The sequence below is a fragment of the Crocodylus porosus genome, unplaced genomic scaffold (genome assembly GCF_001723895.1).
Source record: "Crocodylus porosus isolate Cpor-Errol unplaced genomic scaffold, CroPor_comp1, whole genome shotgun sequence".
NCBI lineage: Eukaryota > Metazoa > Chordata > Crocodylia > Crocodylidae > Crocodylus > Crocodylus porosus.
In genome coordinates this window covers 88247066-88272211 of record NW_017728886.1, presented here as the reverse complement: position 1 = coordinate 88272211, position 25146 = coordinate 88247066, and the positions used below count along the sequence as shown (strand labels likewise).

The window sequence follows — 25146 nt, the reverse complement described above, 5'->3', positions numbered from 1 at the left end:
TCATACAATTTTTGCTATCTTAAGACTATGGGCAGCTTGAACCAGATAACTCTCAAATACTGCTCCACTCCCTGTTCAAATGAGTCACCAGGAACAAGGAACATATTAATTTCGCCATCCTTACCAGTAGTGCAGAGAGCAATGGTTTAAAAAATAACTGTCCTGCAGGAGTGACGGAGGAATTGCAGGCTAATGGTCTTCCTCATCAAGGAGTTCCATAAATTGTAAAGGGTAATGAAGGATAACTGACATCCCAAGGAAAGATGGTAGAAATAGGACATGTGTTTCTGTGCGTGTGCGTGGAAAAAGGGGGAAGGGGGCAGAGCAAAAACTAAACTAGTAAACATATTATTTAAATGCACTAAATCTATGGCAATAAAACACTGTAGATATATAGTAAAGCATTCCAAGTCAGGAAATGGAAAAGTTTAAGACTGAATGTATAACACTATTTTTGTTCCCTCGAGTTCATTTCAGAGTTGGACACTTGGGTCTGGGAGAAAATATGCCCTAACTGGTTAAGTAAAAGGAGAATGAAGAAAGAGAAGGGAAAGGCCAGAAAACCTTTTGACAAGTTGGAGTCCAATGCCAATTACTGCCTGGGAGGAGCAGTTTGGCTTTGAGGCTTTCTCATATTATCGGTGCTCCATTGTGGTGGTGATTGATAGAAACATAACGGGACCGTTCCAGTTGCTGAGCTGCCGGCTATTTTTGCATTCTTCCCCAAAGGCAGTGCCTGGGGCTGCTGTCCTAGTCAGTCTCCCTCGGTTACGCTACTGGCCATTGCCTAGGAGATTAGATAAATGGAAAATTGGTAGAAATCATATTTATAGATCTAGGTTTAATTAAGTAGCACATTTAACATCCATTATACAGATATTGTGTTAAACAAGAGCCACTTCTATTATTACTGCATGTATTACAGTAGTGCCTACAGGTCAGCATTCAGCATCATAATCCCTTCCCATAAGGTCTTATACACTTAGTATACAATTAATTCTCTTCCTTAAAGAGTTTGCATTCTAAACAGGCAGGTCAGGCAGGAAAACATCCAGTAACGTAACTTGGGCAGCACCTTTGGGTACTGATTTAAAGGTGGCACCAAAATGCCAGCCCCTTTTCTATGAGATTGGGTGTGACTCAGCCTCTCTTCTAACCCTGGGCCACCATCAGTGTGGGTGTAGCTGGTACTGTTTAGCCTTAGGAAGATATTACTTTCCCCCTTCTGTATGGATTAGGCACCTCAGTGGGGCTTTTTGGTGCTTTTATCTAATCGCTGATTGAATTAGCTATTAGATAAAAGCACCAAAACAGCCCCACTAAAGCACCCAATCTATGCAGACATGGGAGAGCCAGGTCCAGCTAACATGATGCCTCTTTTGGGCATCCAGTGGGCTTGCACAGATGCACACCAAGTATAAGGCAAGCTGCATTTTCCTGGGGGTTTTTTAACATCTGTAATCAGCCAAGAAGTCACAAAGGCAGACTATAAGTCCAAGAAAAGTGCACATTTTTTAATTTAAAAATACAACTGGGACATACAAAACTGGATTTGAGGATCAGGGAAAATGATAATGTTGGCTTTAAGTGCTCAGCCACAGACTTCAGCCATAGCAGACCAATTTAGCCAGACTGACTCCGCACCTCAGCACTTCATGCTACAGTACTTTCAGTATTTATATCTCTTCATAGACTAACTTCAGTCAATGGCAGACTTGCTGCCCCACATAACAGACCTCAGTGACTGTGTGGCACTGGCAACATGTAAATGGTGCACATGAGTGCACATGCACCCCCTGAGCGTGGCAGCGCACCCCTGTGAAAAGGTGCCACCAACACTGCCAGCGGCACCTGTGGGTGGTCACTGCTCACTACCCCCACTCCTCCCCTCTGGCCACTGACACTGCGGGTGGTCTGTGATTGCCACTGGCCAGTGACGTCTGCAGGTGGTCACTGCCATGATCCCACCGCCGACAGCACTGCCACCACCTGCGGGAACTTGCCATGCCCCCCCAGCCGCCGGAGACACATGGTATGGCAAAGAACTGTCACAATGGTGCAACTTAATAAATCATATCAGCCACAACCATCTAGTCTTAATCTATCAATCCATTCTTAATCTATTAATCTGTTCTTACTCTATTCTTAACCATGCAGGGTGTTGTTTGTGTTTGATTATTTGAAAATCTGCACATCATATCTTTCTCTTGTAGAATTGAGTGATTGGGTCTTTACACCTTTGAGAGCCATTCGTTGAACCTGTTCAGGGTGTTTATCTCTAGTTAGCAGATATGCAATTGTAAAATAGCTATAATGTAAAACTCCTGCTTTTCTTTCATGCCTGTGACCACTTCCTTTACAGGATGTAAGAATGGACCCACAACTGTGGTTTAGTTCCCCCCCTCCCATTTCCTTTCTTCTTCTCGGTCTAGATAAGCCAGTGGACAGTATCAATGTTTCAATGCAACCCCTCTTAGTTAAGCATTTTAAATAGTTTTTACTTATAGTTTTTGCTGTGACTATTTTGATGCATTATAACAGTGATTCTCAACCAGGTGCCAGGGCACCCTGGGATGCTGTGACAGCTTTTGAAGGGTGATGCAGGGAGAGAGAGAAACCTTGAGGAGAAAAGTGTAGGCTATTCTCTATTGCAGCCACTCCTCCTCCCCCCACTCACTGCAGCACAGGCTCTTCTCTGCCACCTGTACCTCCTTTTTCCTGGCCCCCCGTTAAGCAGGTAAGCACTGTAATAAAGAATTTAGTTTTTTAAATGGGTTGCCACTCAATTCACAGAAGTTATGGAGGGTGGCGTTGAGTCTAAAAAGGTTGAGAACCACTACATTATAATAAGTGCAGTACTCTCAGATTCTTATTTCTCAGGCTACACATTTTTTAACTGGAACTGGCTCAGTAAAAAGGACCCATCCTTTTAGATAATATGGTATATCAATTGCCCATTAAGCATTCTTACTTATTTTTGCTGAGATGCTGTCATGTAGTCTTTTCTGGTTTCTAGGGCTAATCTTTAGTGAGCTAACATGGTTTCTGTCTTTGCTACATTGCCCATTGAACCTTTGTAGATTTTCTAGGGCCCTGAACTTCATTCAACAGAGAAGCAGGAAAAATGTATTTGTTATTTACGGCTTGTAATCTCTAGTTAGTTTGGTCCCACATAAAGCTCTGGGCCCTGAAAGCATATAAGCATGCCTATTATCACAAGGAATTCCAGAGGAGTCAATATGATTAATCATACACTTAAGTGCTTTGTTGAATGGAGCCCTGAAAGTGAAACAACCCTTACCCATCTTAAAAAGTTAATTTCTTTAATACCAATGTGCCTTAGCTTACAAGAACTGAAATGTATGTAAATTGCATACACTAATACCTCCAGTCACAGCTCTCACCTTACATGGCAGATAGATTTACAGTGAGCCTGAAAAACAATGAATCAAAACAAATGAGCCTCACCTGTTTTTCTAGAGTCTGGTAGTTTCAGATCCTGGTGGTGAGGGATGGGGAATCACAAAGGCGAGCTTGCGGCAGAGCAAACTAACTCTATGATTCTTCTGGCTTATTTTAAATGCTGAATTAAAAGATAGTGATGAGAAGTGATCTCTTAGGTAATTACTTTCTAGCTTATTCAAAGTGTTGATGGTTATCACCCACACTTTCATTTGCAACCAAAAGCAAACAGGAAGTCAGAGCAGACACTGAGCAAAGATATTGCAAGCTTGAGTTAACCCCCTCCCCAAAAAACCTGCATTTGTCCTCTATGCTATGGGATACTCAGGAAGGGCTGTCTTATACAGAAGTCTGTGTAAATAGAAGCAACCAAAATCTGGAAGAGCAATGCAAGAGTCACAGTAGAGAGACATTGCTGTATCCTCCTGGTCCTCCTCAGGCAACCAGTGCTACTGGTGAATCTGAGCAGCACTGAATTCAATAGTACCCAAAATCTTCATTCTGCTGAGAGAGCAGCCTTATATTCTGACACTAGAGAGGTGCAAAACTGTATTTTGCTATGCCATGATCCTGATTGCAGTATTAGCCACTAACGGCAGTGGGACCAGGAATGGTTTTATCTATAGTTACATTTGAAAACATTGTCTGACCATCTCACAAGAAAGCTTGTCTTCATTGTTCTGTTCCCACTGAAGTCCTCAGGAAAGCAGTGTTTTTAGCAAGCCTTACACTGGACATGTCTACATGTGTGCTTTAATGCACAGTAGCCTATTTTACTGTGGATTAGAGCATCATGGCAAAACCATGCTACCACACTAATGCGCAGTACAATTAGGCTACCACACATTAAGCATCACTAAAAAAATGCGCTTTTGCTACTGCGCATTAGTACCTCTCATTAGACACAGTAGCAAGAGCGTATTAATGAACGTACCCACTGAGTATCAATACTAAGCCTTAAAGGAGGGAGATTAAGGCAAAGTGAGTTATCCTCTGCTGAGTGATTTTTAGTTAATAAATTATGATCTCATGCTACCTCACAAACAAGGTCAGTACATCAGGAGCTTAGGGAGTTAGCTCTTGGAGATGTAGCTTAACTCAGATTTGTCTGCAATCAAGGAGTTGACTGCTGTTTAGATTTTACTTTATAGAACAAAGTTCTTTCCTTTTCATTGCCTTTTATTTTTGCTCTGTGTAAAGTAGGGCTGGCTTTCTTTTAAATGAATTGACTGGTTTTCAGAGGCATGATAGTGTCAAGGAAGTAGAATATGCATGTATTATTTTATCATGTATTATTTTATGAATGTTGTATGTTCAAACAGGGCAGCATACTGAGAGGAAAGCACATCTCAGATAGTCCTTGTTTATCAATACATGAAAAGATGATGTAGCTAACTGCTTTCTCCCTTCTTCCCATATAGAGAACATAAATCAACTTGGCTATGTATGGAAGATTTAGGGCTGATAAAGGAATGTTGAGGGTATAAAGGGCCACCCTAAACTAGTCAGGAAGGGAGAAAAGCTGAGCTGTGGACTGTTTCCTTTAGAGCAAAGTGCAGCTGTCTGGATAACCTGGGCTAAGTAAGTTTAAGGTAAGACAAACGTGCGTGTGCTGTTGTGTTAGTACTCCTTTGCTTTTGTTGCGCTGTGTTGTATCTGTTGAGGTTAGATAACGCAGTGTTTTGAAAAAGCCGCTGTGTGTCAAAGTGTTCCAGCTGGTCACCACTGCCAAGTGGAAGCTTAGCAGGACAGCTGAAAGAAGATGGGCCTGTAGAGTGGTCATGGCTGGTACACAAGGGACTGTAGCATGACTAGTAGGAAAACAAAATTTAAAAACCCTTTAAACCTTCAGGTTTTTATTAACACTTTTTTCAAATTTGATTTTGTAACTTTAAGAGAAGAGGACAGTCCATCTCATATTTGTGGTACAAACATTAATCAGTGATTTTGTTACAACTAATTTCCCAGTTAATAAACATTAATAATTAATCTCAAGTTTAATAATCATTCTATGAAGGATTGTCTACTATTCCTCTCCATTTCTTTGTATTGTCTCATACAAAGTCAACCAGATACCAGGCCTACACAGGCACTCTGGTGCAGTTAATGCCACCATAAGCTTAGTGAGGCAGAAGCAGAACTTCAAAGGTTGATTGATCCAATTCTGTTACCCAGCTCATTCTTTTTTACCAGTTTCAATATGGCAAATACCCAAGCCGGGGACCAGTCCTTTTGTTGCACCTGTGCCGTTTCAGAAAATTCTTTGGTTCAGCATCTGAGTTTCAGGGAAGCTTTGGGTACTCTGGATCAAGAAAGACCACACAAAATGAGTTTTGAAAACTGTAGGCTTTGACTTTATTACTACAGCTCCTTCCCATCCAAAGTTTCCTTAGAGCAGGGATTTTCAACCCTTTTGAATATGGGGCTGGATCATCAACTTTTTATCACCCAGTGGGCCAGCCAGAGAACCCCCTGCCCCCATTAGGAAGCTGCTGAGGGACTGGGGGAGGGACAAGGGGTGGGAACGGAAGTAAATAGTGCTTACTTTTGTTTCCTGTTGCAGTACCTTGGGCCTCAGAAAACAGCTTGGTGGGCCATATGGTGGCCTGCGGGCTGTATGTTGGACAAACCTGCCTTAGAGAATGGAAAGTGAAATAGCCATATACAACTGAAAGTCTTATAGTCAAGGCACTGAGATGTTGGAGTCCAGTGCCAATTACTGCCTTGAAAGAGGAGTTTGGACTTTGAGTCTTTCTCTTATTATCTTCTACCTAGAGAAGTTAGGGAAGCTCCATCCCTGGAAATTTTCAAGAGCAGGTTAGACAGCCATTTAATTGTGGTGACTGAGTCAGGGATAATCCTGCCTTGAGCAAGAGGATGGACTAAATGTACTCATGACCTCAACCCTGCTTTCCTATGATGTTATTTGTGCCTTAGTGCCCCATATGTAAACTATGCCTTAGTGCCCCATGTGTAAACTGGGTAAATAATTCTTTGGTGAGAAGATAAAGCTAAATATTTTATGATTCCCTCAGATAATATGGAAATAAAATAAAATTAAAGGTATTGCAATTCAGAAACAAAAAAGTGGGTTTTGTAAAAATGGCACACCATCTAAGAAGTTGGTGCTATACCATGTAATCTGTTATGGCTCTGTTAGCACTTTATATTGGGAGGGATTGTCTAAGGGCTAGTCATGCCATACAGAAGGAACTGTCCTTACGGACAGAAGAGAGAGCCCGTTGGGAGGGTTGCCACAAATAGAGACTTCAAAAAGGCAGTTAGTTATAAGGTTCATTCACATATCTGATTCCAGCTCTCTGGGAGAAAGAGCTCAGCCATGTTTTTTGTTTGGATCAAAGGGCTATGATGAGAATATGTTTTTGTAGGAACACAATGATTTCAGGCCTGATATTAGCTACAGAGAGGCTAAAAAGTGAGAAGAAGTACCTCAGCAAGATGGCTGTTAAGCTTATTGAGGAAAATCACCAGCTCTTAAATGAAAACAGGTATTTCAAGGAAAAGATCAAAAGGTAAAAGGGATACAGGTAGCTTTTTTTCATTATAACTAGCATAGCTTCCACTTCAGACATCCCCCTGTGAGAACTAGCTCTATTTTCCTTTGGCAAGTGGAGAGTCAATACTTGTAAGGATATTGTGTATGATAATGTTGTGGAGTGGGAATTGATTGGTATTAAGTGAACTTCATCCAAAAATGTATATACTTAGAAAGCCACCCCAAACAAGATTTCCTCTGAAATTTCTCCCAGTTTTTGATTGAGTAGTTTAGAAATTGTGTAAGACTAGGGTGTTTCCCTGATATTATTGCATATCTACTTCTTGGATCCAGTAAGACCATGTGAAAGTGTACAAGTGGTCACAATGTAAAAAAACAACCCTGGTTTTGACAATGAATGAAAACTTCTCAGTTCCTTTTGAGAGTTAAGTTGCTATTTCAGAAAAAAAGGCTTGGTTCGCTTTATCTCAGATTAATTTTCATATAACTGGCCTTGTAAATGGTATTTGGGAGCAGGAAGAGGAAAAAAGAAAGATAATGATAAAGATAAGATAAAGGGAGAAAAAGAGGATGAGAAAGATTAGATTCTCAACACTTTTTAAAAATTCCCTCACTCTTGTCCAGTCAGTCTCTATAAGCAGGACATAATCTCCCCGGTTGCATTTGTTCCTTATTCTTAGCTGTGTATTGTCTTACAGTTTTCATAGCTCTCCAGTGCCTATGAAGAGAGTGAGGGGAGATCTGGATGATATAAAACCAGGCTTTACCAAAGTCAAGAAGTGGAAAGACTTGGAGTGGCAGGAGGAGGAGGTTAGAGAACAGAATTTCTTTCTTGGGCAAAGAGGTGGTTAGCTGTGTGTTGGATGTCAGGCAGAAGGCAAGGCAGGGCAGGATGGCGCCTTAGATTAGTGGGTCTCAACCTTGTTAGACTCACGACACTCCTCATCAAACCCGAGGCAACCCTCAAAAAATTTCAACTCTTAGCTTTCGCTCATTTTTCCACTACAAAGAAGAAGTAATTTAACCATGTTTCTGTTGCAAGGAATACAGAAAGCCCACACTGGGTCAGAATGGTTTCCTGTGAATTCCTCTTTCACATCTCCTAGTTTATCTTGTGATTCATTTGTAGGTGTTTGCCCTACCAGTGCTAACATTGGGCAGCGCTCCATGGCACTCTTAAAAGGGTCTCGTGGCCCGCTCCCCTGGGTTGAGACTAACTGATTCAGAGAAGCATGAGCTTTCATAGACAACAACTTACCTCAACAGATGTTAACAACCATATAGCATCGGACCAAGCTAAACGGACAACCATCAAATGATAGTGACTGACAGAATAAGTTTTTGCCCATGAAAGCTCACATTTCTCTGAACCAGTTAGTTTCTAATGGCGTGTGTAGACGAAACACGGGTCCTAAATTAAAGCAGTGGGTTTTAAAAAAATACTGCTTCAATTTAGGGCTGATTAAACCCTCGTGTCATGCACACACCCTGCTGACTTACCTGCCTTTCAGGCAGGGAGGGGAGGGTGAGCTGCCAGTGGGTGGAGTGGTCCCTGGGCTGCAGGTAGGTTGGGTGCTTCCGTCTGCAGTAGCTGGAGCTTCCCCCCAGGCGGTATCTGCCAGCAGGCACCCAGCTCGGGTGGTCCTGGGGGACACTGCAGCTGCAGAGAGAAGCACCAGGCCCCCATGCAGCTCAGACAGGCAGGCTCCAGGGGAGGGAATAAAAAAAGATCAGGCTCACTGTTCGTCTTGGGCAGAGCTGCTTTCCTGGGCTGCTGTCAGGCTGTCTCCAGGGTTTCCTGCAGAGCCCCTGAGTTGTACGGAGCCTGGTGCTTCACTCCATGGCTGTAGGGGCAGCAAAATAAAACTCCTCAAAGGAGTTTTAGTTTGCTGCGCCCCAAGTCATTGAAGGTGCATTATGCCACCACATTTCCTATAGCGGCTGGCATTAATGCACAATATGCTGCCAGGCATGCAAACACTGATACCACTAAAGTGATGCAAAAGCATTTAGTCTACTTTAAAGTGTCATGCAAACACACCTCTCATTTTGTCTACACATGGCCTAAGAAGCTACCCTACCTACCTTTTTGCCTATTGAGCAAGGAAAAATACTGAAATGTGACTGCTCTGCTAGGGCTATGCTATAGTCCCCTAGGACTATGTATGCTAACATCATACAAAAAAAGCTTTGTCCACAAATCCAGTGTGTAGACTTTTTCCCGTCTCATTTACACTATTTTCAATCCAGGTTTGCATTGGCTGTCAATTAAGGCAAGTTTTCACCATCATTGGTTCAACTTCTGTATGTGGAGCATCTCTCAAGGTGTTGTGTAGCTTAATTAAAAAAAACCACATTTGTAATGTTAGTATATTACCACTAGTAATTACAAAGAGATGTAATATGATGAGGAACTGACAACAGTCAGACAGGAAGTTACCTACTTGACAGTTTGATGATGAAATGTTAGGCTGCTCTGAAAGTAGAAAATAAAAAGATTTGTATACTTTTAAAAATTGTTGTTAATTTAATAGTAATTAGACCAAACCCACAAATTGATTAATTTAAGGCATTGTGTTATAAGAGCATCTTAAATTTCAGGTGCTATAAGGCATTGTGCTATAAGAGAACTCTTAAATTTCAGGTGTTTTCAAATGACAGAGCAAACATTTTCACTCCTGCTTTACACTCAGTTGTGTCTTTGGGCAGTAAAATTAAAATGACAATTCAGATGGAGAGATATCTCAAATGTCCTAGATTTTCACAGCACAGCTTGAACTCTAGGCCTTACCTAGAACTTCTCTTTTGGTGTGGGGAGAGAAATTCCTGGAGTTTCAGGGATTTTTCATTTGGTGAGAATTGGGCACTGGTTATATGTATTTCCATTGTTCTTAAACATATATACCAATACATATATATATATATTTAAATTTCAGACTTCTGAATTCCATGAAGGTAACACTCATAAGCCTCAAGAATTTCCAGGTGCACAGAAGATAAATCAATTAAAGGCAAGTGTGAAAATCATATTGTTATAGTGATGCAGTGCAATGTTAATAGTATTAAATGGTCTGCCATGGAACAGTGTCACTGTGGGTATGATCACATTGCATTTTGCATATAAATAGCACTAGGACTAGTCAGTAGTTGCTTTGTGCACTTCCTGACCAAGCTCTTGTAGGAAGTAGAATTAGTTTATTTCACAAGCTGCACTCATTTCTGAGTCTGTACAGAATAAAATCTCCAGGATGATGTTAGGCAACAATGTGATTCTAGTAGCGGTCTCTGACCATGGTGAGTCATACCTTCAGTTCACGTGAGATAGCAGGGATACGTCTATACAACCTCCCTTCCAATGTATGTCTGCTGCTAATAAAATAAGCTGTATCCCACTTGCTTCTGCTTGAGCATACCAGATATTTCCTTGGGTAAATAGGCAGAGGAGTTAGCTCATAGTACCTGTATGTGGGGGTGTGCTCAGGCTCTCTGGAAGAGCCTGAGGGGAGCATAGAAAGAGAAGACAGGAACACTCAGGTCCCCCCAGAGGTGCTTGGTGCCATTCACAGGGAGCAAGTACTCTATACCTAATGGTTGATTTTTGGTGGGCCTGAGCAGGAGTGAATGATCAGGGCTTATTTTGGCAGTGGCCAGTTAGGGGGTGAGAGGGAAGTTATTCGGGCACAGCTTAGATACTGTGATGTGGCAAAATTCCACATGCTGGTAAACTTATTCTGCCTACCTAAACTCCCCTCACAATCGCAACTCGATAAATAGTTGTGTGGTTTCACTGTCCATTTTTCTTATCATATATGAGTCCACATCACTTGTGAGTGATATGACTCCCATATAAATGAGTACTTGGTAAATTGGAGAACACTGCCAAATAAATCAGCTGCTGAAACTTTATTCAAACCTCCCAAGTTGTAGTCCTTCTGGATGACTGGTAGGTATTCTGCACCACATCCCAGAAAATTTAAAATACAGAAAAGGGAGAGAATAATATTATTTAGATGGAAATTTGCTTTTAGAGATGCTTTGGACTTCTAGAATTATGTCTGTAATTTTCTCCTGCTCTGAGAATAATTTCTGGGGAACTGGGAAAGTTGGAGCAATCTTCTAAAAAAGAGATTGCAACAGTACTCCCAAGTCTGGAGATCTGTTTCTGTAAACACTGGAGGAGCAATTAATCAAAACCAAATTCCCCAAGATCACGAGAAATCAGGGTGTCTCTCTTTGGTTTTTTGTGTACAGATATAAAGGCAAAGGTACTTCAGAAGAAATGAGATACATTTAGTTGTGAAATAAATTGTGTTGGTTAGTTTGGCAACAGGACTGTCAGCTAAGTTAACTCAAAAAAAATGTGATGTGGGAAAGCAAGCTGCTCCTAATGAAAGTACTATATGAATCTATGCCTCTATGCCCCTCCTGAAAAACGAACTCTGAAAAAACACACGTAATTACAGACAGCATAGAAAGTCTTACTAAATGTACAATCTATTACCAACTGTTACTTTCTCACTTGATATACAGAAGAGTTCAGAATATGACAATCCCATAATATAAGAACTGGTTAACTTATCAAGAGGCCTCAGAGAAGAACTTTTATGGGAAAATAATGCAAATAAACTTGAAAGGACCTAATGACTGTTGGCAGTGATGTTATTACATCAACATTACTATTATGCTTGTATATGTAGTAGCAGCTAGAGGTCTTAATCATGGTAAGGGTTTCTTTTGGTAGACAATCTACATGTATGTAAGAAAAAATGGCTCCTAGTTTAAAGAGTTCACAGGATAAAATACAAGATTATGCATATAGCCTTTACTCACTGCTACTTGTAAAAGCAGAAAGGGAGCCTGTCTTCTCCTCCACTGACTACTGCACTTATTCCTACACATACTTGCAACAGGGAAGCTATTAAGAATTACAAGCACACACACAGAACTTCTCCTATTCCTGAACAAAAGGCTTTGCAAAAAGCTGACAGAAGCTTCTTATATTATTTTCAAATAATAATAAAAGCAAAGGATATAGTTAACATTAGGAAATCCTGTGGAGAGTTCCTTTCATTATATGCAACATTTTAAAATGACATTTAAGACCAGTTTGTGTCTCCCAAGCTCAAACATCATAGCAAATCAATGATTTCTCTCTCACCCCTTGACCATGGTTGCCCTCACACTGTCTAACCTCTTACCATTGTCAGATGAATCTGCTGCAATGTGAGAGGGAGCTGGAAGACAAGAAGGGGGACATGATAAAGGTAACAACATGTCCTTACTTATGAAGAAAGAAATTAATTCCTGTGGCAGACATATCAGGGTATGATAATTTGCAATAAGATTGTTAAAATAATCTTATATTGCAGGTTTGGTACTGACATAAGAACCAGTGTTGATTTCTGTAGCAACTGATGGTCTCTACCCACAGACCTGCTATGGCATAAGTGGAAGTGCCATAATCCTCCCACTTGTTTCTGCAGTCTGACCTCCCCCTGAACTGGAGAAACCGTCCCCCAAGAAGCAATTTTCCCACCATTGCTGTGGCACCAAAATGCTTTGTCAGTCGTAACAATGGGAGCGCTATTGTAGATTAGCTTCTAGAACACTGGGGTGTTTAATACTAGTGTTTTGCACTAGTGTAGACAACACAGAAAGCAAAACACCAGTGTCTGTTATGGGCCTAACAATAGTAGTTCTTGCGTCATTGCTACCACTGGTACAACTGGACTAACTGTAGTGCAATGCTTGAAAATTATAAGGATAAAGTGAGAATGGGTAAGATCTTAGGGACACGGGGTAGTTTAGTCTCCATGGCCCACTGAATCTATATTTTCTCCTTTGATTTACCAACAGGCAGGTATTACAGCTACTTGCTGTTTTGCCTTGTGCAGAACATGTGGGCCTTAACATATGGAGAGGATTTTACCCAGCCACTTAAAAGTCAAACTCCATATTCCATTACCTGCCCCCTTAAGTCACCATGTGTCCTTCTAAGGCACTGTACTTTAAATAGTCAGCAAGGGTAGAGTGTTTTGATCTGATGGGTTTCCTTCCTTTGTTTAGTTAGGTTCCTTATTCTTGGTACAGGGTTTGTGTGTGGGGATTTTTGTTAGTGTTCTCAGTTTTAGGGAGAAGAGGGAAGGCTGCTTTTTCATTTTTCATCAAAACCATAAAAACTAAATCTTTGTCAAAGCATAGTCTCAGACAAGTTTATAGCTGTGGTTTTAAAGCAGTAGTGCAGAGAGATAGCTCTTTCTTTCAGAGAGAAAAACTGATTTGTCTCATTTCCATGAACCCATTTGAATGCTCTGTAGGGCACCACCTGACAATCTTTCACAAGCTGCAGGCTGGAACAACTTGGCTGTGGTTCAGCACAGACCAGGTGGCTTTGGCAATGCATCAGCAGTAGGGGGCTTTGCCTGTGCCACCTCCACTTCCCCCAGCCCCTTGCTTCCCAGCTGCATGCCAGTGGGGAGTTGCACTGGGGTTGGGCAGCTAAAAACCGAGTCCTTACCACCACTGCTTCTTACCACTGTCCCCCCACACCTACCCCCTTCCAACTAGAAGCTGTGGCCAGGGAGTAGGGAACTGAGGGAAGCCACAATGAAGCTTGACCCTGGTGGAGGCATAAGCAGAAGCAAACCTCCTCCAGATCTGGGAACTAGATCTAGTGTACCCCCTGCTGTAGGATATATAGTACTGCTAGAAATGTTTTAACCTTAACTGAGGCCTGGATCCACAAGGTGACCTTCAGTCCCGCAACTGCTTCTTGTGTTTTCGGAGAGGGTGCTATGACCTTTGGGTGACGTAGTCTGTTTTGCCTTAGCCTGAATGTATGTGTTGTCTAAGAGAAGGGTTCTGGAACCAGGACCCTGCATTCTGTTGCCTGACTTGGATGTCACATGTGACCTTAGCAACTGCATGTGAACTTAGGCAACTGACCTAACCTGTCTCCATTTACCCAGGTAGAATGGATTTAATACTTACTCACCTCCTGATGGAATTGGGAAGTATATTGATCTTTAAGTACATTGAATACTTGTCAGTACTATGTCAGTATATAACATTTACTGAATGGGTAGTGAAGACTATAACAGAATTTCTTTAATGAGTCAAATAACACCAAAGGCAGACAGAGATCAGAAACAGGCTACCCTGTTGGTACCCTGTAACTTTGGAAAACTTATTCAGCTGAGAGATCTTTAAGTTCATCATGCTAATCATGATAACTGCCACTGAAATAGAAAAGAATTGCTGATAGGGAGGAATCTCACTACAGTTTAACTGTATTAATAATCATTTTTTAAAGAAATATAAAATACAAGTAGTTGATATTCCTGCTTCCCCCAATAAAATGTATTTGTTTTTGTGTATTTTCAGGAAAAGCATGAAATATTTGAAATACAAGGACAAGTGGCAGAACAGGGTAAAATCATAGAGGTATAATCTTATATTAGAAGTCAAAATATTCAATCTTTCTCTGTTTTACATAGTTAATGTGACTGTCGTTGCTGTAGTCTTTCAGCCCTTCTCAAAATTAACAACAAGAAATATGAAGCAACTGGGTAAAATATAACAGTTTCATAGTAGTTTGGGGTCAGAAGGGACCTGAACAGATCATCTAGTCTGACCCCCCGCCACTGGTAGGAGCACACGCTGGGATTACACGACCCCAGACAGGTGTTCATCCAACCTCTTTTTGAATTCACCCAAGGTGGAAGCAAGGACCACTTCCCTAGGAAGTTGGTTCCAGATCCTAGCCACCCTAACAGTGAAATAGTGCCTCCTAATCTCTAACCTGAACCTATTCTCCAGCAGCTTCTGGCCATTGTTCCTCATCACCCCAGGTGCTGCTGTGGGGAATAGGACCCTTCCTATTTGCTGATGATCTCCCCTGATGAGTTTGTAGGCAGCCACCAAATCCTCCCTCAGCCTCCAGTTGCTGAGGCTGAACAGGTTCAGGTCCCTCAGCCTCTCCCCATAAGGTCTGCCCTGTTGCTCTCCAACCAAGCGAGTGGCCCTCCTCTGAACCCTCTCAAGGCAGGCCACATCCTTCTTAAAGTGTGCTGCCCAAAACTGGACGCAGTACTCCAATTGTGGCCTGATCAATGTCACGTAGAGGGGAAGTATCTCGTCTCTGGACTGGCTTGAGATGCATCTTTGGATGCACGACAAGGGGCGGCTGGCTTTGCTGGCTGTGGTCTTGCATTCGCGGCTCATGTTCATCTAGGAGTCAATAACGATGCCAAGATCCCTTTCCGCCTCTGTGCTCACAAAGGGGGAGCTCCCTAGCTTGTATGTATGCTGTGGATTCCTTCTCCCCATCCTGTTACCATCCACCCACTTCTGTAGACAGTCTAAATCTAATTGCAGCCTCTCTCCCTTTGAGCGTGCCTACCTGTCCCCACATCTTGGTGTCATCGGCAAACTTGGACAACGTATTTTCCACCCCCTCATCCAAGTCGCTGATGAAGATATTGAACCATGTAGGCCCCAGGACCGATCCCTGGGAGACCCCACTGTCCACATCCCGCCAGGTCGAGTATGACCCATCCACCACCACTCTCTGGGTGCACCCCATCAGCCAATTTTTGACCCATCAAACTGTGAGCATCAATGCCATAGTTGCTCAATTTATTAATGAGAAGGGGGTGAGAGACAGTGTCAAAGGCCTTCTTAAAGTCCAGAAAGACTATATCCACAGCAACACCATCATCCAGGGATTTAGTTACCTGGTCATAAAAGGCCATCAGGTTGGTTGGGCAGGACCTGCCTTTGATGAACCCATGTTGATTTCCCGTGGGCATGATCTCCCCTGCTGGCCCCTCACAGATGTGATCCTTGATAACTTTTTCAAGGATTTTCCGCAAGACTGATGTGAGGCTTATGGGCCTATAGTTTCCTGGGTCCTCCTTTCTCAAAAATGGGGACTACATTAGCTAGTTTCCAATCTCTGGGCACCTGGCCCATGGACCACAATCGCTCGTACAGCTGGGCCAAGTGCACAGCAATGACCCCCGCCAGCTCTCTCAACACCCGTGGGTGGAGGGCATCAGGGGCCGCATATTTAAAAACATCCAGCCCTTCCAGAAGATCCCTAACTACATCTGCACAGACCTGAGGCCTGGCAGTGCTATCCCCAAGATTGCCCCTACCTGTGGTAGGACAGCTGTCCTGGTCCTTGTCCAAGAAAACAGAGGCAAAGAACTTGTCAAAAAATTTTGGTTTTTTCATCTGGCATAGCCACAAGATTACCATTTGAGTCTAGCAGGGGCCCTACATTACCCAGTGCCCTCTTCTTACTCCCAATGTATTTGAAGGAGGACTTTTTGTTGTCCTTAATCCTGGTCGCTAGCCTGAGCTCCACCCCCGCCTTGGCCTTCCTAATGGCCCTCCTACACTCTCGGGCCAAGGAGGAGTATTCCTCCTTGGTGATAGCCTCTCCCTTTCACCGTGTGTACACCTCCCTTTTGGCCCTCAGGCATTCTCGAATGCCTTTGCTGAGCCATGTGGGTTTCAGAGCACTCTTACTCCCCTTCTTTCTCTCAGGGACTGTCACACTCTGAGCCTGGGAGATCGTCCCCTTAAGGTACAACCAGCCATCCCTCATGGACTTCCATATCCTCTACCTTTTGGGCCCTCAGTGCCTCTCCCACTAATCTCCTAAATTTGTTGAAGTTGGCCCTTCTGAAGCCAGGGGCTTTAGTCTTGGTATAAGCCCTCAACACCCTGCGCTGGATGATGAATTCCAGCAGGTGATGACCACTGTCACCCAGATGGTCAAGGACCTGCAGTCCCCTTACCAGGTCATCCCCAGTGGCCAAGACCAGGTCCAGCAAGCCATCTCCCCTAGTGGGGCTATGCATCTCCTGGATAAGGTGGAGGTCCTGTATTTCAGCTAGGAACCTATGCGAACGGTCAGACCTGGCTGACTGCTCCTCCCATAGATTTGATTGTAATAGAATCAGCTTAGCAATGACCTCTTTGGGGCATAAAATGAAAAGACATAAAATGTTTTATCCATCAACAGGTGGAAAACAATTATTATACCTTTAAAATGGGTGGCACTAGAAGTGCATTTTAATATAGTGATCCTGAGGCCAAAGCTCCTACTGTGATACAAATAAATAATAGGGTGGGACACACCTATATATTCATTTATCATAGGTGGAGACACGTGATTGATAATTGTAAGGATAGTACTGATGATTATATTTTGCTAATGCTCACAGACTTGACTTCGTAAGTAGTAAGCTTGGTGGACTTACAAATGTGAAATGGTTAATTTTATGTATGGGTTTTTTCTGATTTTTTAGAACCTTCAGATAAAAATAAACCACCTACAAGAGGAGCTCAAAACCTCAGAAGTAGCTGCTTTGTAAGTATTAGCAACAATTATATTTGGGTTAAAAATAGTACCCAAAGTATTTACATGCAATTCATATATAGTTAGATACAATTTGTTGTTGTCTTTACATAGCATCAAGCAGATACCTGGCCTCTGTATAGAATAGTTGCTTCCCTCCTCCCCCATAAAGCTTAGAAGCTAACACAACTGAAGTTTATATTTGGAGTATCTCAGCCAATGAGTGTCAGGACAGATTGTGATCTGGAAGGTGGATTATCTCCTTTTCAGAAGAGAAATCTGTGGGACAGGCTCAGGATCTCCTTTTTTGGTATTTTTCCTGTTCAGTGTGTACCAAATTCTTATTATTACTTTGTCAGATGAAGGATTAAAAATAGCAAAAGCAGTAGTAAAGCGTAGTGCCACTTGCAGAACTCCAGCTCAGCAGCTCTGTCCTCATTTAACCAGTGCTTTCTCACATCCGCCTGGTTGTGTCTCATATTCAGACTGTGCACTTCCAAGCACTAGATTTAGCACTCCACCTATCTTTGACACCTCTGTTCTGCAATATGGGAAGTTCCCTAAATGTTGCCTGTTAGCACTTACTCACTTACGTTCTTGCTCAAGTACTTTTAGATAAAGAACAATTACCTACATCAAAGTATGTTGGTAATATGATTAGACCCTCCTGAGGTTTCCCTTTCAGTTTTTCCCCCCAGTAACACCATTACTGGTAGACTGAATATTCACTTTTGTACACTCATATTTTAATAAGAACAGCAAGAACAGTTTGTGCAGCAACATGTTATAGACAGCAAAATCCCAAAATTCTAACATCTAGCAAAAGACCAGACTTGAGGAGATCGAATGGGTTAGACTCTGAGGTCCCCAGGTGGATTTGGGGTAAATTTACCTCTATTTCAGCTCTCTTATAATAGGCTATCATGGTAGAAATGGTCCAGAAACCATTGTTATTATCGCGATACCTGCACAGCTGGGATGAAAGGAAGTAAAAATGCCAGCATGTTTTTTACATTAGTGCTTGTGCTGTTGCTACCATGCCATACCAGTTGCTGTTGCTACCATGCCATACCAGTGTGAAATATCCAAATCGAGACTCTTGTCACCAGAGTCATGGAGGGGGATAATCTAAATCTCTTATCACTGCCCAGTTGGAATAGAGTTGCATTGACTTAAAGGAAGCACCCAGCATTGTTCACAATCCAAAACTAACAGAACTCATTAATTGCTCTGTTCCATGGAGCAATTCTGATGATAATATGCAACTACAATTAGTTCGTATAATACAATGTTGTGATAAAAATGTGTTTTGGAACAATCTATCGTATTGCATTTGGACTCAAAGACCCCAGTTGGAATCAGAACCCAGTGGTACCAAGGGATGTACAAAGAAGACAAGATTTCTGGCCAAAATAATTTTCAGTATGATTTAATCAAAACAGCAAGTATAACAAGCAGAAAGAAGTATGAGTACAAAGGGCAACACTTATAAAGTCAGGCAGTTAGACAGACTCTCCTTCGGCACAGCTTGATGTTTGCAAATCCTTGGTGTTCTTTTCAATTTAAATATAGGGTAGAAGTGATGTTAAGGGGACTCTCACAACTTCAAAGGAGACATAAGAGTATGAGTAAAGGAAAGAAGGGAGGAAATAGAAAAAGAGGATAATGAGCAATACAGCAAGGAGTACATAAGGGGGGATGCAGTTTGCAATGAAGGTAGGGGAAGGAGGAGTTTGGAGCAAATAATCCTTCAGCAGACAGAAAAGAGCATCCAGCTGACTGACTTTATTAGTGTTCCTGAAGGTAGCACTGCTTTCCGCACTGGGGTTCCCAGGGGTTGGCCTTGACCTGGAAGCCTCTGTCTGCTTCCTCACAACCATGGAAGGGAAATGCACTTGGGGTGTAGTTCCTCAGACAGGGTGTTTTCTGAAAAGGCATTTTATGTCTAGGCCTACTAGGGAGAAGAAGTAGAGGTTGAAAACAAACTCAAACCCAGAAACTCAAGATTCAAGAAGAGAGAAAAAATAAAAAATAAAAAATAAAGTATTGCATATGACATTCTCTAGTAAGAAGGATTCTGATGTTGCTAGCTTCACCCTCAGCTCCCCTTTCTCCCTTTTATTGTTTTGCCAAAAATGGCACAGTGAGTTTGAAAAGCAATTATGCAAAAATGCAAACCCTTCCACTATCCAGTTATCTGCTAGGTCACAGCTTCTTTCTTTGCTGAAGCAAATTTTTGTTAGCACTGATGAGCTAAGCTGAGATGGTGCAGCTGTAGAAGAGTCAGGTAGATTCTGTTTTGGTGTTTTTTTCCACAGCCAGCCAGCAATGCAGAAGGAAGGCTGCTCAGAGCCACTGATGCATGAGAGGACCAAAGGAAACCTGGTAAGAATCTGCAGTGTTCTTCTCCCTGTTCCTCCATGCAGAGGCATAACTAGGAAGTTGACCACCAGGCCACCAGTGGCCACCAGGGCAGCAGCTGGGCCAGTGGTGGCAGCAGAAGCAGCTGTGGCCGTGGTGGCAGCAGCTGCCATTCTTGCTTCTCCTCTAAGTCAGCTCCCCAGGCTTGGTACCCCACGCACCCACCCTGAGTTATGCCACTGCCTCAACTCCTTTCCCTATCTATTCTTGTGCTACAGGATGCAAACCAAGCTACTTTCTCCTGTTAGACTTGACTTGCATTTTTTAACCCTTGAGGGTCATGATACCACCTCAACCCTTATGATGGAATCACAGCAACTGACCTACCTGCCTTGTTAGTCCTTAGGGAGTGGCTGAGACCTTTAATTCTTCATTGTTTGTTTTCTCTAGAAAGAAAGAAAAAACATTTCAAACCAATTTACAGTTCTTTCCCCTTTTCTGTGTTTGTAGAGCCAGAAGTTAATGAATAGGTATTTAAAGAAAACCCTTTCCTGGTTCAGGTGGGTAAAATGTTTTGAAAGTTTACAGATCTGATTAGCTTTTGTTTGGAAAGGAAGTTTTGGTCCCCTCTCCAGAACGGCTCCAGTGCTCATGAGCTGGTAGCTAGAGGAGGGAGAATTTTATCTACATGTACTAGAGAAACAAAGGATAGAGATAATATTGGTGTGGGACATGGGATCTCTGGGTTCTCATCCCAGATCTTTCACTAGGTTTGCTACATGACCTTAAGAAAGTTGTTTAACATTTCTAGGCTTCGGTTACTCATTGGAAAAATATAGACTGTCCACACTTACCTTGCCTGTTGCCTGTTCCTATGCTAACCCCCAAAGCTGCTGCCACTGTCCATACACCCACGTTGATGGCTCGGTCCTCCTTTGCAGTATGGACTTGCAACAAAACATTCCAGGAAGAAAGGCCATTCTCCTTGAGAGGGCTTTGCCATTTAATACCTTTTCTTCACCCAAAGTCCAAAATAGGTCACACTTGTTATTCTTCAGAGCATGCCATTAAAGTCCCATACTCTGTTAGGCTCCAAGGAAGCAGGCAAATTGCTGAGGGTTTGAGTGTCACAGACTGACTCAAATGAGCTGGTGTTTCTTACTCGTTCTGTTTGTAGAGCTCACTGAGCATAGGAATATTGGAGCTCAATATCAAGAAATCTTTCGTCACAAACAAACTTGTTCACTGTGAGAGAGTCTCCCAAATGGAATTGATGGAAATCTTAGAAGGGCTGGAAAGTGACCTAAGAGGGCTGGAAAGTCACCTCCAGGGCCATCTAGTCCAATCCCCTGCACGATAGACTAGTTTTACTGTACCTTCAAAAAAGGGAATGTGAACTTTACTGGACAAAGCAATAGGAGATAGGAAAGTGGTTAACGCACACAGGAGAAGTGGTCTCAATTCCTATATCTGCCTCAAGTTGCATGGAAATTTGGCATATTACTTAATCTTGCTGAATCTCAGTTCCCCGTCTATAAAATGGGAATAATAATCACTTTTTCCTGGTCTTTACTTGTCTTGTCAATTTGTGTGCATCTCTCTTACTGCAGGAACCCATGGGAGCGGTTTGTCCAAGTCTTATTGTGCCTAACTATTCTTCTCACACTGATTATATTGCATAGACATTTCTTTCCTACTACTTTGGTATGCCCGTTACTGAAAGGGTACCACCGCCACAACTACACTGGTCACCTTCGACCGCACTGACACAGAAGATTTGAAATAATGGCATGGATCGCGACAACACTGTTCTACTAAAATGCTTCTGGGAAAAGCAGCACCTGAAATAATTAACTAAAAAAATAAAGCTTCCATCAACACCATGAGTTTGTTACGATATAATTTTCTGCTGAGATTAACTTAACTTCTTCCTTGATGTCATAGTCTTTTTCCCTGATGTCATAGTCTTTTTCCCTCCAGTTCTTTTCTATGATTAGAGGTGAATCTGGATTATAGAAATGAGTTGTATTGCTAAATTCCAAACAGCAAAGAAAACATAAGGAGTTTGGTTCAGGTGCATTTCTACTGATATCTGAAAAATTAGGGACAAACACTAAATTGTCATGGCTTTAAATCAGTGGAGCAATAACAATTTAAAATAGCTGATCTCTGCCCCAGCAAATGTATTTTTTCAGACTTTAGAAGTGTGATGCATGTCACTCCAAGAATAAAGATAGAAGTTCCTGTGGACTGCTTCACAGAAAACTGCAGTTGCTGCACCCCACCCTCACGCCATGGTCACTAAACTATCTTGCACATATTCTGTGGTTTGCCATACTTAAAAGTTTAAAAAACAACAAACCACAGTTCAGTTTTCTTTTCTGATATATTTTTTCTCTGTCTTTAAGGCTTTTCTCAAGTATTTCCTATGTCCTACTTCATTTTTCTTTAAGAGCCACTCCTACCACCTTCTTTCAAGTTTGGAGTAATGAGCTACCTAGTTTTCACATCTATTTTGTGATTTCTTCCAGGTTCCCCCTTTATGAATACAATGTCCTTCCTGACTGTTTCTGAATTCAGGTCACTACAGAAACCCCCATTTCATATTAATTCCTGTGGAAAACTTGCAAATGGGTAATATCTTCCTGGAGGAGAACATAAGGTATAAGTTGTGTCCTATTTACCTCAATTTGTTAATATAACTACACGGTAGTTGTACTTCCCATTGATTGAAGTCTGTTTGGGTTGGTTGTCTGAATCTTAACTGTGCGCTCTTCATGACATTGGACCCTGCCTACTTCTGTGTTTTGGAAAGCTCCTGTGGATGTTCTCAGTAGGAGTCTATTCAATTCGCGATTTTGTGGACTTCACAGAAACCCCAAAATTGGCGATTGTCTTGAAATCAACTTACACAAAATGAATAAAAATAAAATACTGGCTCCCTGGTGGGAGCCAGCAGTCCTTGCTGCAATGGCCCAGTCTCACAGTCTGCCCAAGTGGGGAAGGTGCTGGCAGGTTGTCAGATGAAGGGCAGCAAACAAGATGGCAGTCAACCCCTTGTCCCTCCTCCCTCTGCTGGGACCTTGCTGCCAATCAGCACCAACTCATGGGGGCAGCAGAGCACATCTGGGAAATATTAATGGAATTTTTTCTTTATGCCATGACCAACCTACAAAAATAGTTTAGTCTCACTGCAATTTAAGTAGGTCCCTAGTTATTGTCACGGCACGGGGTCCTAGGGGCAGCTGTGATTTCTCCTAATGCCCCCTACCGTGCCAAGTTCGCGATAAAGAACCTCGTTCTCGCCCGCCGCGTTTTTGCTGTTAAATATTTTATAAGGGAGGCTGCCTTTTGTCCCCTTGGACATGGTGCTCTGGTTTATCCTGGCCCCTGTTCTGTATTGTTTGACTTGGTGCACCCCAGCCTTATGGGCTATGTGTGGCTCGAGCCCCAAGCCTCACAGATGTACCAGACTTTGTTTGTCAGTTTCCCTTTCCGTGCCCCACGGGCACTCTCTGGCTTGTCTCGCAGCCTGCGCCCCTACTGGCACCCTCTGGCTTGTCTTCCATTGCCTGCTCTGGGGCTTCTCGCATTAGGGCTCAGGCAGCCTTGGTCTTACCTGGCCCCCTTCCAATCCTCAGCTCTCTTTTTCAGGACTGGGGTCAGTGCACCCCTGAATGTTGTGCCCTCTCTGGCACCAGGGTCCCCACACTACCGTGGAGCCCCTATGAGGCCTCCTCCAAGCCCTAATAGCCTCACCCGATCCTCTGGTTTTAACCAGTAAACAGAAACTCTAGCCTCTTGGCTACAACATAAATTCAAACCATCCGGCTATAACACGATTCAAGTCCGCGACAGGGTTTCTCCCTCTCTCACCCATAGCAACTGCTCATGTTTCCTGGTCTCTTCCTTCTCCTTGCTCCGGCAGAGTTCCCACCCCTATGGCTACTGGCAGGGAACTTCCTCCCTGGCCTCAGCCTGGATGTATATATAAGTCAGGCCCTGCCCCCTTCCAGTCAGCTGACCAACTGTTGTTGCCCCGGCAACCAGCACCTGTACCTCTTTATAGGAGCAAAGCACTGAGGTGCTCTGCAACAGTTACCAGGAATAAATAATAAAAACACCTGTTGGGAGCCACCACCAGCTAATAGGCTAGGTCAAGACCAGAATCCTGGGTCCATTAGATGTATCCTTATATTAAATTTTCACTCCCTATCCCCTGAATGAAAGGAGAAGGACTGTTTCAGTTACATAAGAACTGCCATTTATTGGGTCAGACCATAGGTCTGTCTTGCCCAGTATCTTGTGTCACACAGGGCAGAGAGTAGCTACTGAAAGGCAGAGTGAACTGGGTATGACAAGGGGGTTTTTTTTCCACTGTTCCTCTCTGCCTTGCAGCCTCCAGCATTTAAGATATAAGAAGTTCTAATTCAGAGGCTGTCTCCTTAACTCCCAATGCTCAAAGACTACTGATGCACCTTTTACATCCAAGAATTTGTCCAATCCCTTTTTGAATCTGGCTAAACCATCACCTTCCACAGTTGCTGACAATGGGTTCCACAATTTAATCACATACTGTGTGAAATAGAGCATCCTTTTGTTAGTTTTAAACTTACCACCTACTAGTTTCGTGTTTTAACCCCTAGTTCTTATATTATGAGAGAGGGAGTTAATCCCTATTTACTTTTTCTTCACCATTTAGTATTTTGTAAACCCTTATGTCCCCTCTCAAGTAGCTCTTTTCTAAACTTAATAGGCCTAGCTTCTTTAGTCTCTCTTCTTAAACCCCCCCCCCCACCACAATACTCATCCTTGTTGCCCTTGTCTGGACCTTCTCTAGTTTTTTTATATCCTTTTTCAGGTGTGGGGACCATAACTGGGTACAGTATTCAAGGTGTGGACACACCACATGGATTTATTGAGGAGCATAATGATACCTTCACTTTTGTTTAAAATTCCCTTCTTAATAATCCTTAGCATTTTGTATGCCTTTCTGATGGCTGCTCAGTCCTGAGCTGATTGTCCACAGTGACTACCAGATCTCTTTGTAATGGCTAATGTAGAGACCATCAAACTGCAAGCAGAGTTCATGTTATTTTTGCTCAGGTGTGTCAATTTACACTTACCTGCATTGAATTTCACCTGACATTTAGTCATGCCAGATCTTTCTGTAGTTCCTCACAGTCCACCTTTGTCTTTACTGCTTTGAAAAATTTTGTGTCATCTGCAAATTTGGCCACCTTGGTACTCACCCTCTGTCCCTGGTCATTTATGATAATGTAAAACAGCGCTAGTCCAAGCACAGTTCCCTGGGGAACCCCACAGTAAATAGATTAAGGGTGACTGCTGTTCACATGAGCGTGTCCACACAGTCGTGCACATGCCTCTTGCCCCACCTCAAATCCCTTTGAGGCGGGTCAACAGGAAGGTGCGGGAA

The 25146-nt window shown here is 42.7% G+C and overlaps 1 long non-coding RNA gene across 1 annotated transcript; it reads left to right on the top strand.

The window, feature by feature from the left end:
* Window positions 1-13865: 13865 nt before the first annotated feature.
* Window positions 13866-21585, top strand: LOC109322668. Its single transcript, XR_002104463.1, has 6 exons — window positions 13866-13947; window positions 14363-14422; window positions 17299-17360; window positions 19667-19733; window positions 20220-20269; window positions 21320-21585. It is a non-coding gene; the product is annotated as an uncharacterized LOC109322668 (long non-coding RNA).
* Window positions 21586-25146: the final 3561 nt, after the last annotated feature.